General features: G+C 34.1%; 1 long non-coding RNA gene across 1 annotated transcript; it reads right to left on the bottom strand.

The window, feature by feature from the left end:
- Nucleotides 1–560: 560 nt before the first annotated feature.
- On the bottom strand, nucleotides 561–1,608 carry LOC120216660. Its single transcript, XR_005525072.1, has 3 exons — nucleotides 1,424–1,608; nucleotides 997–1,296; nucleotides 561–615 (listed from the first exon to the last, which is right to left on the bottom strand). It is a non-coding gene; the product is annotated as an uncharacterized LOC120216660 (long non-coding RNA).
- Between the last annotated feature and the right edge of the window lie 16,619 nt (nucleotides 1,609–18,227).

The following is an 18,227-nucleotide window of genomic DNA, read 5'->3' as shown; positions in this document are numbered from 1 at the left end:
TAGCCTCTTACTGACAATGAAAAGCAGTGCTGCAGCCTCCAAAAGGATATGTACCTTCAAAATGTTAAATTTCTACAAATCCCAATCCTTCTACTTGGCAAATCTTTCTTTACTTGCTATGGCCTGTGCCTCACAGAATTAAAATTGCTTGCGGTTCTGCATCTGCTTCACTCTGTGTCGAAGCTTCCAAGGGACCTAACAGAATTTTTTTTTAAAGGGGCGTTTTGTATGATTTTATTGAATATGCATACAAAACAGGACAAACGATATGGGCCTCGTTAAAAAACCTCCATAAACCTAAATGGAGGAAAAAAGGGCACCATATCGATGTCGGGACATAGGCAATATACAACACTTCGAACAGCATCCCACAATCCACAACATACTACCCTGCACCAATAAGGAGCACACCCAGCAAAGCATCCCATACAAAAGAACAGAAAACAGGCTCCAATTATTCAGCAAACATATAACAGAAAAACTAATTTATTCTATGAGAAAATATGAGACTACTTCCAGGAATAACTAGAAAAAAGAGGCAAAAATGGACACCTTGGTATCTTTCAATCCTAACTGTCATGATCTCTTAAGGCTTCAAGGATGCTGCCGACCCATCTGGTAATCCATAGAAATCCAAGAAATCAGATTCTTTAATTTAGTCAGAATCCAAAACAAATTCTAACTTGATAAGTAATAATGATAAAAAAAGGTTTATTAAACAGAGAAAAGTGACCATAATAGAAGAAACTAGCCAGATCATTTTTGCCAAGTCAAGGAAGCTCATCTCAAAGATATCTCAGTACTCAATAGAGTACAGGTTTTGCTGACAAAGCCTTGGCTATTGAAGCAAAAAACATTTGTTGCTTCAAAAGCAGATGAAATTCAAACGCTAACCTGCCCTTAGTTACCTAAGGTTACCCGTATAAATTAGCAGAGCAGTAAATGCTAATACTAAAACATCATGCAGAAATTTTAGAGGGAGGGAAAAAAAGTTACCCATCAAGTCCAGGCTGCATTGGGAAATACACATTTCTCAGTCCTAATCTTTTTGCAGCAGAGGCAGTTATCTCCCCAATACAGACAACAGCGTTGCTCCAAGAATCAGGCTCCGAAATAAGATTGACCCATGTTCTGTAACAATGGAGGTGCACAAACCAAGTTTACCATAAACAAGAAATTGTCTTAACAAGAGCCTTGCCAAATCAGGCGGCCCAAGCAGGCACAAGTTGTCCATATCAAAGGGTGTCAATCAAAGTCCAGCTACCATGATAATTCCAATTATATGAAGCAACAAGTCTACAAGACGGATAATGAGCTCGCTGAAGATAAGCTCAATAGAAGAACATCCTCTATAACAGATTAACAAACGGAAAAACATTTTGAGACAGTCTACAGTTGTTGAGAAAAAGGATCAACTACATACCAAACTGCAGAAGGTGAAGCAACAACAACCGGTGCAGATAGGGCCTTCTCCAAGACAACTTGAGAAAAGGATTTTGTCCTCTTCCTAGGGCATCTTGTAATTTGTCGAGAAGATTATCACTGTTTTCGTCAGAACCTAGACCGCTCTCCAGATAATCCAAGAAACCATAGGATTCTAGAAACTGTGCAATCTGCCCAAGGAAAAGACAATAAAGGTAACTACAGATGAGCAAATTATACTAGAGATTTTTAATTGCCACACTGTGAATGGGTTGCTGTTGCTAACCAATTGGTTAGATTAACAAGTTCTTCGAGAAACAATTTATGCCTTAATTTATTACAGTTTTCAATATATCGTTGCCTTTGTCTGGTGCATTCAGAGTGAAAACATGCTTATACAATTCAGGATCTAGGCTTAGCTACTCTCCATTTGTCTTTCTGCCAGAATAGAAAGGAAAATGCTCCAGTGGATGGAGGTCCTCCATCGACTGGTAATGACTTTAACAACGAAATTCTAGTGAACAGACAAAACACTTGTATGCTCATTCTTGTAGCTTTGAGAAACACCAATCATAATTTTTAAATCCCAAGAAAGGTTCTCCATTCCAAAATGCAATTCAAGTGTGACCGTGTGGGTTGTAAACTAAACAAAAGAACATCAAAGTAAGATAGAAGAATCAGTTGACAGTTGTAAACCGTCTTCGATCACAAGCAACTAGCTTAAATCAGGAACAAACCTTGAAGCATGGTCCGCGTGAGATATTCTTTTTTTTTTTACTTCAACATGAATCTGCACGCTACAATCCCTAAGACCTTCATGGGATGTCAGCAGACTCCAACAGCATCCTGCAGGAGATAGTTATTCTTCAAAATATTCATGCATCTGGGGCATTGCCCAGACCTTATAAAATTAATTTTTGGATTATGTTGATGAATTGCGCTCAATATTACAATAGACGTCACTTCAAAAAAAACATTACAATAGACAGATTAATTTGCAGGCGTTATTAAGTTTCTATTGAACTAAAAAAAACAAAGCAATTCAACTTCAGATTAGGTAGATAAGGTGAAAAAATGTAAACATTAATGGAATGACACCTGGAGAGGAAACTGAAACTAGAAGTACCAATACGAAGATACTCACAGTTGTGTATGTATTTAGCCTAACAACCTGAAATCCACAGCGAGACAAGCCTTCTTCTGCAATAGATATCCAAAACCAAGGGTTAGGATATGTTCTCACTGTTTCCTAGTATAATAATTTAACGTCAACCATGACACTGAATATAGTAAATATAAGAAAAAAATTCAACATTGTAATAGGGAAAACAAAAGCAACATAAATGTTTCAAATAAGTAATACCCAAATGGTAGGGATTAGGAAAGAACAAAAGCGCAATGGAATTTTGAGGTTTATAATTTTTTCTTCATAAAGGATGCCACCACACCTTAATGTGCATTTACTAATAGATAATAGATTTCTTTGCTAAGGGGCTGTTTGTTTGCCTCTTAATAGAACCATTCAGTGTTGAATCTTGAACCGTTCAGTATTCAACGCGTTTGTTTCGCATCTCTGAATGATTCAGTGCTGACTGATTCAGCAAAACAGTGTTAAATGATTCAGCACAGAAGTACATTCTGAATGATTCAGAGCCATTATCAAACAGCATGTCACATTCAGAACTAATTTATTTAGAGCCTTTGAATCATTTAACATTTGAATCATTCAGCGCTTAATCATTCTGAAGTAAACAAACAACCCCTAAGTCAAGTTTGCGGCTTTAAACCAACTCTACTTATGGGATTTTTTCAAGCTTAGAACTTTGCATCCTCCATCCTCAAGGTAATGTTTTCTCCCCTTTTATTTTTTAATTTTAGCATTTATAGTTCAACAGATTAAATTTGAGGCTTTCGTTTTCAATGAAAAGCAAGACTACTCATTATGCTATGCCTTAACTACAAGAGATTCTTACAGTTATAAACATCAAATCAAGTGCAACTTATTAATTTACATATAAGTTGATATTTTTTGCTCGTAAATCCTCTGTTAAGATGTTAATGCATCAGAGAGAGAGAAATTTCAAATAACAAAGCTCTCAAGATAAGAAAGGGCAAAATAACTCTGTTGCAACCGTCTTTCGGTTGAGCCCGAAATTAGGCTTCGACTTGGATTAAACGAATTGAAGTTGTCACTGATCATTTATTTTAAAACAAATGGGTTGATCGGATACCCTATTTCTTACATGATCTGCTTCTTTTCAAAGATGTGTCGGATTCGAGAGTCGGTTACAGTCAAGGAATGATTAGTACCCTTGAACTGCCCCTTCAGTACTACGCAATTTCCAGTTGTCTTAAATTAAGAAAATTGTAATTTAAAATTAAAAGGTAAAAATACGATCTCAATTACTTACCTTAGATAGTTTTAAAGGTGTACCCTTAAGAGAGCCAAAAAACGTGTTAGACAAAAATGTAAGAAATAAATAAATAAATAAATTAAATTAAAATGAAGAAAAAACAAATTAAATAAAATATAAGATAAAGAAAGCAAAGATAAAATAGTAAGTAAAATAAAGAAAAAAATTTAAAAATAAAGAAAAAGAAGAAAAAAATATATAAATAAAACAAATAAATAAAATAATAATAAAAAAGTAAAAATAATATATATATATATATATAATTAATAAAAACATAAAAAAATAGTATATATATATATATATATATAAATTAATAAAACAGATAATAAAAATTAACATATATATATATATATATGTAATCTAAAAAAATATAAATATATACTAAAGTAAAAAAATGCATAAAATGTAAAAAATATTACATGAAAAAAAGAAAAATAACAAAGTAATTAAATAAAATGAGTAATAAGGGAAATGTGAGTATAAATAAAGTTAAATAAATAAAATAATAATAATTAAAACGTGAATGTAAGGGACCGAATTAAAAGGAAAAACAAATCGATGGGCAAATTTCGAAGCAAAAAAATTGATTTAGGGGGGAGAATTAAATATTTAAAAACATGAACACGCCTCGGGGGTAGATCTAGGTTCGAAACTTCGAAACCTCACCCCTTTTTGGTCATCGGCGTAACCCAAGTTTTGGGTTATTCGAACCAAATCTCAAGAAAAATAACATGCACATACGAGAAATGAATGAATAAAGGTAAAAAAGATGATACCTTTTATTTCCTTTCCGAATCGTTTACAATAGCTTTGCCTTTGTATTTTTTTATTGCTTTCCTCTGTATTTTGTATGTAAATCGTGTGTTACAATAGTGAGTTACAATGGCTATTTATAATGCTTCTGGATCCTATTTTTAGGAGTTTGAATCATAGTAGAACTCTATCATATTTTTAGGAGTTTGAATCCTAGTAAAACTCTATCCTATTTTTAGGAGTTTGAATCATAGTAAAACTCTAATGTTATGTTTATTTTCTGAATCCCACTAAATCGGGGTTGTTGAGAGTGTTGTACCCGGACAAAAAAATATATTGACAACTGCCCCTATTTGCCCATAGTCGTGTAACGGGGATAGGGCAAAGATTAAAAGACACACTTTTCGTTCAGTGGAGTTGAAAATTGACTCTGATGTTTCAATAACTCCCTGTTGAATTGAGTTGTGGATGACTCCTCCGTCGTGAAGTCGAGTTCATCTTGAAATGATATTGAATTGAAGTCGTAGTTCGAAATTTGAATCAGCACGTGGCTTCTCGTTACTATTCGGACTTCTTCTTGGATTGGAATCGAACTCAGAAATCTTCATTGACAGATAGCTTTTCTTGACTTAAGCTATGCTGCTTGAAAATTGTTGCTTGTCACTAAGGCACGGCTAACCCAGGTCTTTTTATCGACTTGAAAACTTCGACTGCAACCGGAAAGTAATGTGATTGATGTTTCATCGAGCTGAATGGAATCGAACTCGACAATTTTGTTGGCAGATAGCTCTTATTGCCTTGAGCTATGCTGTAAATTTGATTTGCCTCTGAGTTGAATGTAATCGAACTCGAAAGTCTTTGATGACAGATAACCCTTCTTGCCTTAAGTTATGCTGCAAATGATGTACCTTGGAGCTGAGCGTAGTTGAATTCGAAGGTCTTTGTTGATAGATAACCCTTCTAGCCTTGAGTTATGCTACAAATAATGTGCCCTCGAAGCTGAGTGTAATCGGACTCGAAGGCATTGTGTTTCAAGAGAAACATTTTCAAAGGTTTTTTTTCAAGAGAAACAATTTCAAATGTTTTTTTATGTTTCAAGAGAAACTGTCTCAAGGGAGGCAAAATTTTGTTTCAAGAGAAACATATTCAAAGATTGGTGTTTCAAGAGAAACTATCTCAAGAGAGACAAAACTTTGTTTCAAGGGAAACTGTCTCAAGAGAGACAAAATTTGTTTCAAGAGAGACAAAATTTGTTTCAAGAGAAACTGTCTCAAGAGAGACAAAACTTAGTTCTAAAAGAAATTGTCTCAAGGGAGACGAAATTAGTTTCAAGGAAAACATATTCAAAGATTTTGTTTCAAGAGAGACAAAATTTGTCTCAAGAGAGACAAAATTTGTTTCACGAGAGACAAAATTTGTCTCAAGAGAGACAAAATTTGTTTCAAGAGAGACAAAATTTGTTTCAAGGGAAACTGTCTCAAGGGAGACAAAATTTGTTTCAAGAGAAACTGTCTCAAGAGAGACAAAACTTAGTTCCAAAAGAAACGATCTCAAGGGAGACAAAATTAGTTTCAAGGAAAACATATTCAAATATTTTGTTTCATGGGAAACTGTCTCAAGAGAGACAAAATTTGTTTCAAGAAAACTGTCTCAAGGGAGACGAAATTAGTTTCAAGGAAAACATATTCAAATATTTTGTTTCAAGGGAAACTGTCTCAAGGGAGACAAAATTTGTTTCAAGAGAAACTGTCTCAAGAGAGACAAAACTTAGTTCCAAAAGAAACGATCTCAAGGGAGACAAAATTAGTTTCAAGGAAAACATATTCAAATATTTTGTTTCAAGGGAAACTGTCTCAAGAGAGACAAAATTTGTTTCAAGGAAACTGTCTCAAGGGAGACGAAATTAGTTTCAAGGAAAACATATTCAAATATTTTGTTTCAATGGAAACTGTCTCAAGAGAGACAAAATTTTGTTTTGAGAAAATTAGTCTTAAGCGAGATGACCCATTGTTTCGAGAGAAACAATCTCAAAAGTGATCGATAATCTGCTTGTTCCTGCATGTTAAAGAAATCCTTTTAGAAGCTCTAATCGTTGACTTAAGGAAGTCAAATTTATGGATGAAATGTTTGTCGGGGAGAACGATTCCCTTCGCCGTGAAGTTGAAACCGTGGATGGCCCCTTCATCGTGAAGTTGAGCCTTAAATTGGATATCCTTCGTCGTGAAGTTGAAATCCAAGTAAGTTGTATTGTTTCGAGTTCAATATCCTTCGCCGTGAAGTTGAAATTGTCTATGGAATTGGGAAATTATTTGTTGACAGACAACCGCCCCTTCACTGTGAAGTTGAGCTTGTGTTGTCTCTAGTCTAATATCCTTCGTTGTGAAGTTGAAATTGACTCTGAAACTGGGAAGTTGTTTGTTGACAATCAGTCGCCCCTTCGTTGTGAAGTTGAGCTTGTGTTGTCTGGAGTCCAATATCCTTCGCTATGTAGTTGAAATTGGCTCTGAAATTGGGAAGTTGTTTGTTGACAACCAGCCGCCCCTTCGTTGTGAAGTTGAGCTTGTGTTGTCTTGAGTCCAATATCCTTCGTTGTGAAGTTGAAATTGGCTATGAAATTGGGAAGCCCATTCGTCGTGAAGTTGAGCCTCAAATGACACGATATCCTCCATCGTGGAGTTAAAATCGTGGATGTGTGGGTACGATATCCTCCGTCGTGGAGTTGAAATCACGGATGGCCCCTTTGTCTTGAAGTTGAGCCTTCACTTGAATATCCTTCGTCGTGAAGTTGAAATCCAAGTATTGTATGTTGCGGGTGGACACGATTCCCTTCGCCGTGAAGTTGAAACCGTGAATGACCTTTTTATTATGAAGTTTGGCTTCGAGCTAGATATCCTTCGTCGTGAAGTTGAAATCTACTCTCGAGCAAATTGTGTCGTTTTGAGTCCAATATCCTTCGCTGTGAAGTTGAAATTGAATCTGAATGAAATTGAAAAGTTATTTGTCGACAGGCAGTTGCCCCTTCGCTGTTAAGTTGAACAACCACCATCAATGTGCTTTGAATCGAATATCTTTCGTCTTGAAGTTGAAACTTGACTCTAAAGCTGCAAAAATTATGTGTGTGAAAAAATGATGCTCTAAAATGCATGCATAATGAATTAGTTATTGTTTTATTTATCGGACAGAATCTCATTTTTTGTCTGCTGGTTCCTGCACGTGGAGAAAGATCTTCGGAAGATCTGATAATTCCCGTCAGGATATTGAATTCCCAAAGATGCCCCAATATTCTATGTTGAATCTAAAAAAATGCCCCAATATTTGATGTTGAATCTTCAAAGATGCACTCATTGTTCCTCATTTCTTGCTTCAGCATTGATTCTAAGCATGAGCTTTGTGTTTGAGAGCCACATGTCGTTTACTATGATCCACTCTAGAGAGATTGTCTTGTTTTTGAAAAAAAATGTTTTTCTTTCTCTTTCAAAGTTCTGAAAATATCAAAAAAGAGTTTCGGAAAATGTTTAATCAAAAGTTTTGAAAATATTGTCCCTTTCACAGTTTTACAATTGAGACGAATCATAAAACTAGAGTTCATTGGATATCAAAGAATTAATTACATTGTTAATCCTTCAATAAATTATAGCTATTTGGCAAGTGCCAAGATCAAAGCTATCTTTGGGAAATGGTTAAGTAAGGAAAAAAAGTCTCATGTTATTGTGTTTGGTCAAAGGGTTGACATTTTTGTTTATTTGATGCTCAAAGGTTTTATGAGGTAGCTTGTATACTCCTCTACTGGAAGTGTTCTCCGACTCCCAGCTTTCATGGTCACGCTCGGATTATACGATGCCTTATCAAGGAATTTGTGCGATCGCCTAAACTGCCCAATTTTTATATTCGAGTCGCCTTTTTATGTTTTCAACTCAAATCCTCATTTGGTTTCAAGACATCATTCATAATTTACGTCTTGAACCCCCTTTGTTATTTTTCTCTATCATGCATTAATTACGTTGTTGTTTTTTTGTAAATAAAGATTAATCCTGATGGGCGTGATGAAATCTGAAGATAGTCTCTTCTGTTCAGAACTTCATGTATGATTAGAAGGGACTTTTAAGGCATGTAATGTAGGCCATGGTTCATGGATATGAAAGAAAAGGATAAATAGGCCCAAACAAGTGTTTCAGGGTATTGAACCAATGATCAATTCATTATGATGCCTTCAATCCTGTCTTGCCCAATTTGAATCTGCTCGTATGTGTTTCTCTTGATTTTCTTTAGATGCTCGATGATCTTCGAATGAAGTGATTCTGGAATGATTGTGCTTGATCAATCTCATAATTTGAATCACGACGAGTCATTTGAATCGAGTGAATCTTTGCATATGCGTCTTGTCTTCTTTTTCTTCACTTTTTTCTTTGTTTTTGTTTCTCTCTTTTATTTTCTCTTTGCTTTTTCTTTGTTTTTTTTTCTCTTTTTTCTTTTTGTTCTGATTGGATCTTCGCACTTGGCATTTGGTATCTCATTTGGATTGAAATCTTCACTCATGTGAGCATATTTCTTTCATTTTGCCCCGAGTGTAGAGGGTGATCCCTGGTTAGGGTTGAATCAGAAGAAAAATACCATAGGCTCAAAAGGGGACACAAGGGATATATATATATTCTCCTGTTGTGAAGGGATAAAGAGATAAAGCCGTTCATCATTTCATACATGGAAGTCTTCACATAAGAGGTATCCCAGGGGGCTAAATTTTCAGAATTAATTTTATTCACACGAAAACAGTGTAATTAATGCATGATAGAATTATTTCGAATGAATTCTTCTTTCTTCTTCTTGCTCCCAACATGTCTCAATGCTCAGGCTCCCTGCAACATGATACTGGTGTGACTTTATTGACTCAAAGAAAGGTTCAAAAGTTTCAAAGAGTGGTAATGTCAAAATCTGGTCTTTTGGTAATGATCATGAATTATTTTGGGTAAAGAATCAAGGTATTTTTATTTTGGGGTTTAAGACAGGATAAGAAAGGTCTAATCTTGCCATATGTAAAAAATCTACAATTTTTGAAGAATTAAAAGAATCCTTAATTCATTTAATATTCGACGAACTAAAGATTAAAATTTGTTCAATTATTCCACCTTAGAAAGTAGCATAAATTCAATCGTTTAAAAGATTAAGAAAACATGAAAGATCAAAGACGTGTTCAAACAAAACAATGCTCTAAGTGCAAATGGTATATGCAATGCCCCATTCTTCGGTTGTTCATGCCCCTGAATCCATCAAGTTTTACGCTTCAGTGCCTTATAGTTATTTGGGGAGTGTTTGGAGCATCCTATGAGGCAACTGTAAACAGTTTCAACATCGTAGCCCTTAGGATATGTGGACTCTTTTCTCAGATCATCCTGGCAGGCTTAGTCATACAATCAGCTGATCGGGCTCCCACGGTACTGATTTTAGTTTTTTCTTTTGATGTTAAAATCTTGCTTGTGGTGTCATGTGGTTAAAACCACTTCATCGAATCATCCATGAAGAAATTTCAATGTTTATGAAAATACTTAAAAATGAAATGTAGATGCAAAATGAAAAAAAAAACATGAAATGTTCGAGGCATTGATCCGAAAACATGTCTGTTATTATAAATAATCTTTATTGGGACAAAAGTGTTTTATCTTTTAAGAGACAATAAACATATTTAAAGGTACATTCGGACTAAATCCTCTAGACCCTGAAACAAGTTGACTAGTCTTTTGTCTTCGTCTGTCACCGGTCGAATACCCTGCTGAACCGCTCCGGCTTCTCTGGCTAAATCGTGCAAGTGACGAGCTGTGTTTTGTACTTGTTCCCAGAAGTATCAAATGGTTGCATCTCAGGCTTTCATCTTTTGCTGAACCTGTTCTAGAACGGAAATGCCATTGAAATCCTCCATCAAATGGATTATTCGAAGTTCATTGAATTTGTCGACAATGGCTTCCAATTCAACTATCGTTTTGTCATCTTGTTCTTGTTGTCTTTAAAGAGACTCTCGAGGTCAGTAACCTTTTTCTCGTCTTGCCTCTACCATATTTGTCAACCCATTTTTGAAAAGTTAACTTTTGATCTATTTGATTATGGGCACCATGTCTTCTTGATCGAATGTGACACATAGTTGTCTTGAAGATTGTCCTCATTTTCTTTCTGAGTCTTTTCTGACCATAGCCGGACCCCTGCGTTTTTCAACTCTTGTATTACAACCCCTTTGTCCATTAATACAAATTATTTAGGTTTAACAAACACGTTTTAGGTGGATCAACACCTCTTTTGAATGATGCAGATTATGAAAATAAAATAAAAGAGAGAAAAATGAAAAGAGTTAGTAAGGTAAATGTAATAATCAAAACAATCATGAAAATAAAAGTTCTACCCCACATGATATTTACCCCACATGTTTAGTATTCCTACCCGGATATGATCTCTATCCCGCAAGTTGATTTTGAACAAGTCCTAACCGCATAAATTTCTAGTTCACATGCTTTGAACATGAAATGAAGCAGGAAATAATATCAAAGCGGCCTAGGGTTTGCAATGAGGTTTGGGGTGGGCTCTAACTCCTTGTAGTCTCCCGATTTAGGTTCTAAATAAAGGTACCCGAGTTCTCCTTGTCGGTGTCCCATTGGGCTTGCCAGACCCTTAGTCCTAAGCCCATTACAAACTCATGTGGACTAAGTTAAACTCGAGGGGATACATTCCCTTATGTCTATGCGGTGAATACATTTACACGAAGACATAAGGTATATGAATCCCGAAGGCTACTTGCTAGGCATGTGCGGTAAATAAATTCACACGAAGGCGTTGCTTTTACCCTCACTTAAATAGGGTTCAAAGCTCGAGTTTAGAGCCCTAAGTAAAAACAAGCTTTGAAGGGTTGAAATCATTAGAAAACGGTTAGTACAACTATTTACTCGAAAATATAATCAAAAGTAAGCAATAAGGATTGAAATGTTACCTTACAATTTAAACTTACCATTTTCATTAAAAAGACAATTGAAAATTACCTTAGCTTGACTCACTTACCTGTCCCCAGCGGAGTCGCCAAGCTGTCGCAACCGTCTTTCGGTTGGGCCTGAAATTGGGCTTCGGCTTGGATTAAACGAATTGAAGTCACCACCGATCATTTATTTTAAAACAAATGGGTTGATCGGATACCCTATTTCTTACCTGATATGCTTCTTTCCAAAGATCTGTCGGATTCGTGAGTCGGTTACAGTCAATGAAGGATTAGTACCCTTGAACTGCCCTTTCGGTACTACGCAATTTCCAGTTGTCTTAAAATAAGAAAATTGTAATTTAAAATTAAAAGGTAAAAATACGATCTCAATTACTTACCTTAGATAGTTTTAAAGGTGTACCCTTAAGAGAGCCAATAAACGTGTTAGATAAAAGGTAAGAAATAAATTAATTAATTAAATTAAAATGAAGAAAAAATAAATTAAATAAAAGATAAGATAAAAAAAGCAAAGATAAAATAGTAAGTAAAATAAATAAAACAAATATTAAAAAATAAAGAAAAAGAAGAAAAAAAATATATAAATAAAATAAATAAATAAATAAAATAATAATAAAAAGTAAAAAAATAATATATATATATATATATATATAATAAATAAAAACATAAAAATAGTAAATATATATAAAAATTAATAAAACAGATAATAAAAATTAACATATATATATATATATATATATATATATATATATATGTAATCTAAAAAAATATAAATATACACTAAAGTAAAAAAGAAAATGCATAAAATGTAAAAAATATTACATGAAAAAAAAATAACAAAGCAATTAAATAAAATGAGTAATAAGGGAAATGTGCGTATAAATAAAGTTAAATAAATAAAATAATAATAATTAAAACGTAAATGTAAGCGACCGAATCAAAAGGAAAAATAAATCGATGGGCAAATTTCGAAGAAAAAAAAATTAATTTATGGGGGAAAATTAAATATTTAAAAACATGAACACGTCTCGGGGGAAGATCTAGGTTCGAAACTTCGAAACCCCACCCCTTTTTGGTCATCGGCGCAACCCAAGTTTTGGGTTATTCGAACCAAATCTCAAGAAAAATAACATGTACATGCGATAAATGAACGAATCAAGATAAAAAAAAAGATGCTACCTTTTATTTCCTTTCCGAATCATTTACAATAGCATTGTCTGTATTTTTTCGTGCTTTCTCTGTATTTTGTATGTAAATCGTGTGTTACAATAGTGAGTTACAATGGCTATTTATAATGCTTCTGGATCCTATTTTTAGGAATTTGAATCATAGTAGAACTCTATCATATTTTTAGGAGTTTGAATCCTAGTAGGACTCTATCCTATTTTTAGGAATTTGAATCTTAGTAAAACTCTAACGTTATGTTTATTTTCTGAATCTTACTAAATCGGGGTTGTTGAGAATGTTGTACCCGGACGAAAAGGTATGTTGACAAACTCCAGGAAAAAAATCAAGAAAATGAAACAAGAAAACTATAGCAATTATCATACCAATCTCATTGCTAGCCTTCATTGAAGCCGGATATAAGACAGTGCACCTTTTATTGCCATCCTTTGGAAGCTCAGAAGCCAAGACTTTGCCTGTTGCTGATGAGTTGAACGTAAAAACATGATAGTGCAATTAGCATCAGGATTTCAGTTGTATAATACATGTCAGTCACACAAAAGAAGGGATAGATAATGTTCCAGCAGCATCAACAAGCTAATGTAGGAAAAATATCTCAGATTGAAGAGCAACTATAGACTTCCATATATACTCTAAACTAAAAATAATACAAACTCATAAATTCATTGAAACAAATAGAACAAAATCAATTATGCCATTGGCTCCATTTGTAGGTTAGAAGAATATATGCACCCAAAGTACAAGTAACATTACCTATCCACTAATAACCAACTGTTAAAAAAAATAAAATACATTCATTGGCATATAAAAAACCCCAGATGAAAACACTAACAAAGATGGCACAAAATAGAGTTATGCGGAGAAAGATCAGTACCACTTGATGGTGCAAATGCGACATCAAGAGATTGCCTTATATTCTTAAAAATACTTGCCGTACCAGCACCAACGACACCTATCCTAACACTTGGGGATCCTGCTGCCCTAAAGAAACAAAACAAACCCATGCATCAAAGTTATAAACATAGTTAATTAAATGCAAATCAAAAGAAAGAAGTGCAATTAAAACCATAAAAAAAACATGTCCTTTATACATCCACACGTAAAATGCACACAAATATATAACTTCTAGGCATTGCTAATTAAAGTATGAATATTGCATGACTAAGATAACTAATGCACATTAGCAAGAAAGAAGAGAAATACAGAAGAAACTTGAGAGACGTGAAGCAAACACATGATTCTTCATTTAAGCAGTAAAGATTCCTAATGCTCATCAAATTTTTAACACGAAAAGTAGGTAGTTTCTTGCTTGCAAGTTCTGACACTTACTTCCATGCCTCAAGAAAAACTGAAACAGCTTCAGGTGGAGTTACGACAATCCAGTCAAACGTAGTTTCTGCTGCCAAAACAAAAAATATATACATTATAAACAATACAATAAAAAATGGCTTGTACCAACCGTTCTTAGTTTGTGGGCCAACAAGCAACAGCTTAGCAGACCATGTATTTAAACCTGTTTACCATATGTAGCAAGCATAAAAGGAGACCATCTTCCTAAAACTAACTAGACTTATATTTCCATAGAGAGAATGAGAGATTGTCAAACATCCATGTAAATTCACTGACAACTCATTCACTGTAAAAATTATGTACAACTATCAATATCAAGCATGAAGTTCTCAAACTTACCACTTAAAACAGAAGCAAGTCTGTCCAAGTCAGGTCCTTGTGTATGCTGAAAAAGGGGAAGCTCCAAGCAATTGATCCCATGTTCAACCTGTAAATTAGTTAAACTCATTTGAATACGTACTTGTATAAAAATGTTGAGCTGAACATATAGCTGCAATGTCCATTCAGTGTTTATTTTCCTTAGACAGATTTAGCTACATCCTTTATGCCCAATAAACATGTTTAAGGACGATTATAGGTAACAGCATCAGTGGGACACGAATCAGCATTACAATTCAACATCAGCAAGTAGAACAATTAATTATCGATATTACAGCAAAGTGACAAGGCGCCATAGAACATAAATTGGAGTAAGAAATTTCATTAATTATAATTCAGCGCAATGAACCAAACATAAAAAATTTAATTTTGCATTTAATTATCCAAACGTTTCCGTTTTCAGATATTTAAATGAAAGCTAAGGTGAAAAGGAAAGATATATATTGATCGAAACATGGAGAAATAAGCACAGAAAATATGACAACAGCAGTTGTGTGCATTTTTTAGGGTAAAATAAGTAACTGGAAATAATAGAGATAAAGAATTCATGAAGTTCATTACGTCATACATTCGATATCCAAATTAGCAGCTTCTGACAGAGTAGTAGAAAGCAAAGATGATTGCGTTAGTAAGAAGTAGAACAGCCAATAGTTTCAGAGGAAATTTCCAATTTTTCAACCATTCAAGCCATAAATCTCTACTTCCTACAGCTGAATAAGTGTCATTGAATCCACGAGACAAAGTTAAGACAACTGAGTGCACCTATATATACTTGGTATTTTTGAATTAAATATCATTTGGAAAAAGTTTAAAATTAAAAAACTCCGACTTAAATTTATCAACATTCATATGGAAGGGGAAATTTTATTTCAAGAAATCACTTTTTCCCCTTCTAATATCATTATTCATATAATCTAGGATAACAGAGGAAAGAATTCCAATGGATTTTTATTCCACAAAATGGACCAAATTTTATAGTTTATGTACTAAAAGCATAATTTTATCCTAAATTCTTTAAGTTAAATTACTTATTTGGTCATCCACATATTACATAATATTTGTTTTGATCACCTAAATATTTTTTTTTAAATCCATGCTTAATTTTAGTTCTATTTTAGTGATATGTTGTTAAAAAATTAACGGTAATATTAACGTGTCACTATAAGATAATATCACATTAACATTGAAAAGTACCTAAAAATATCATATCAAAATCATCGTTAATTTTTTAATAACTAATGATCAAAATATTAATAAATAAATTCTTTTTCCTTTTTATATGTTTAGTTTAAATATAAATTTTGATGAAATGTTAATAAATACTAGAGTTAATTTGGTGGCTAAGTGCAAGACTCCCCTTTTGCAAGGGGTCTTGGGTTGAATCAGATCTCTCTATTGCATAATTTAATTTTTTTTATAAAATATTCAATAAAATTATCTAAAAATAACATGTAAGTTAGTAATAATTTTATCAAAAATAAAATATTTAATGATTAAAATAAAAAATAATAATTTTATGATTGATAATATAATTTAGTTAATAAATAGACATATATCTTTTCCACATCTTTTAGGATTTAGGAATTATATTATAAAAACTTATTTAAATGATATTAGTGGTTAAAGAAATTGTTGTTTTATTTTTATATCTTAAATTTGAGCAATTATAACGATATACATAAATGATTAATAGTTAAAAAAGATTATGAACAAACGATATTCTTATAATCGTGTTAAACTATTAAAACAAGTTATACTACCGAAAAAGTAACAACTTATTAGAAACATCCATCTAGAAACAACAGAAGAATGTCGGGTAAATGCATCTACAAATTTATTTATTTGTTCTAAAATTTTTAGGGTAAACTACTTGAATGATCACTGTAAACACACTTTTTTTTAACCATTCATTCAATATTTTATTAACTTTTTGCACCCCACATAGTTAGAAAACAATAACCCACTCAGACACTACCCAACAACTTTCCCCTTCCATTGTGCAACCACTACCCCCACTAACTCAAAACAAATCCCATAATTTTCTCCTTTTAGTTACATTTTCTTTCTTCTTTTTAAGGGGGCCATCATCTTGGTTTTAGGGGGGAGAAGGAGTTCTTGGCGGGGGCTCAGTTAAAAAAAAAGGATATGAAGTCATGTGAAACAAAAATTAATATCCAAGAGTGCACAAAAATGGGGATGGTTAAGTGTTTTATGATTGTTTTGCTTCTGGGTTTCTACCACTTGTCCATGGTTGCAACATCGGGGAAGGAGAAGAGCCGTAGGAAGACTTACATCGTGCACATGGCTAAATCCTAGATGCCAACGAGTTTTCAACACCACACTCACTGCTAACCTATGCAGAAGCTAAGCTGCTCCAATCTCTTCACTCACTCTTTTGCAAATACGAAAATAGATTACCTCCAATTTATTTTTTTATTTTTCCTTCTTTTATTTCCTAATTCGAAGTATTAATGTTATAAATTGTATATTCGCTGCTGCAGTTAGAAAATAACTCTTCTTCTCTCTCCTTTCTTTCCCATTTCTACATTATTTTCATGAACATAAATAAAGATTTTTGACTTTTTGCTGTGTTCAAGTTGTTTTTGTCAGTTTGTTAACAGGTGAATTCTCTAGATCCAGCTTTGAATGTAGGCACGTGGACTGAAGAAGAAGACTCGAGACTGGAGGCTGCCATCGAAGAACAAGGATATTGCTGGTCAAAGATTGCCACATGCAGGTCTTCACGAACCGATAACCAGTGTTGGGGGAGGTGGACGCAAATTCTTGCTTGCCCATTGACATGGTGAAGCCAAAGAATCGGAGCAAGATTTCATGATCAAACCCCAGAGCACAACCCCTTCCATCGGCACTTCCCAGTGGCCCATCCTCCTCAAAAACTACGACCGTCTCAACGTCTTGCTTTATTCCAATCACTTTTGTTCGAAGCTTGTGGGAGAACGGTGAATCCTTTGAACGGAATCGTCGGTATTTTTATGGACAGGAAACTGTCGTGTTTGCCAAGCGACGGTGGAAACTGTCGTGTTTGCCAAGCGACGGTGGAAACTGTCTTACGAGGAAGAACTCTAAGGGCGATGCCTGAACTAATGGCTCCCACACCACCATCCGATGAAACATCGGGGGCTACAGTTACGTACACGTTGAAGTTGCAAGAAACAACGATGAATCTTAACTCAAACTATCGCTTCCCATGGTTTCAAGACTGAAGCATGACAATTTTGTCGAGGTGCAAGGTTGCTATGTTGAATGAAATCACCGTGCGCTTGCCTATGAGTTTGCAACAATGGATTCGTTTCATGACATTTTGCATGGAAGGAAAGGGGTTCAAGGGGCACAACCGAGGCCAATTCTCAACTAGATGCAGAGGGTAAGAATTGCAGTTGATGCGGCAAGGGGCTCGGAGTACTTACACGAGAAGGTTCAACCCTCGATTATCCACAAACTGGTATGTGAGAGCAATCTAAAATGCACGTGGAAATGTGCAACCATTTGTGACCAATTCTGTGGCTTCTGCGTGAAAGTAAAACAAAGTCCCAAGTATTTTTAATTTTGGGTAAATTCTCCATATGGCCCCTCAATCATTATGAGTTTTATTTTATATTATTACTTTTTTTTTGTTATTTTTTTTCATTTCATTTATTTAATATTTATTTAATACTTTTTATCTAATATTTTTGACCTTTTAGGGTACACTTTTAACTAGTCAACGGTAAGTAATTCGAATTGAATTTTTAAATTTT

Source organism: Hibiscus syriacus, unplaced genomic scaffold (genome assembly GCF_006381635.1).
Source record: "Hibiscus syriacus cultivar Baekdansim isolate YM2019G1 unplaced genomic scaffold, ASM638163v2 tig00110163_pilon, whole genome shotgun sequence".
Taxonomy (NCBI): Eukaryota; Viridiplantae; Streptophyta; class Magnoliopsida; order Malvales; family Malvaceae; genus Hibiscus; species Hibiscus syriacus.
Note: the sequence above shows the minus strand (reverse complement) of the source record. Positions and strands in the feature narration are given on the sequence as shown.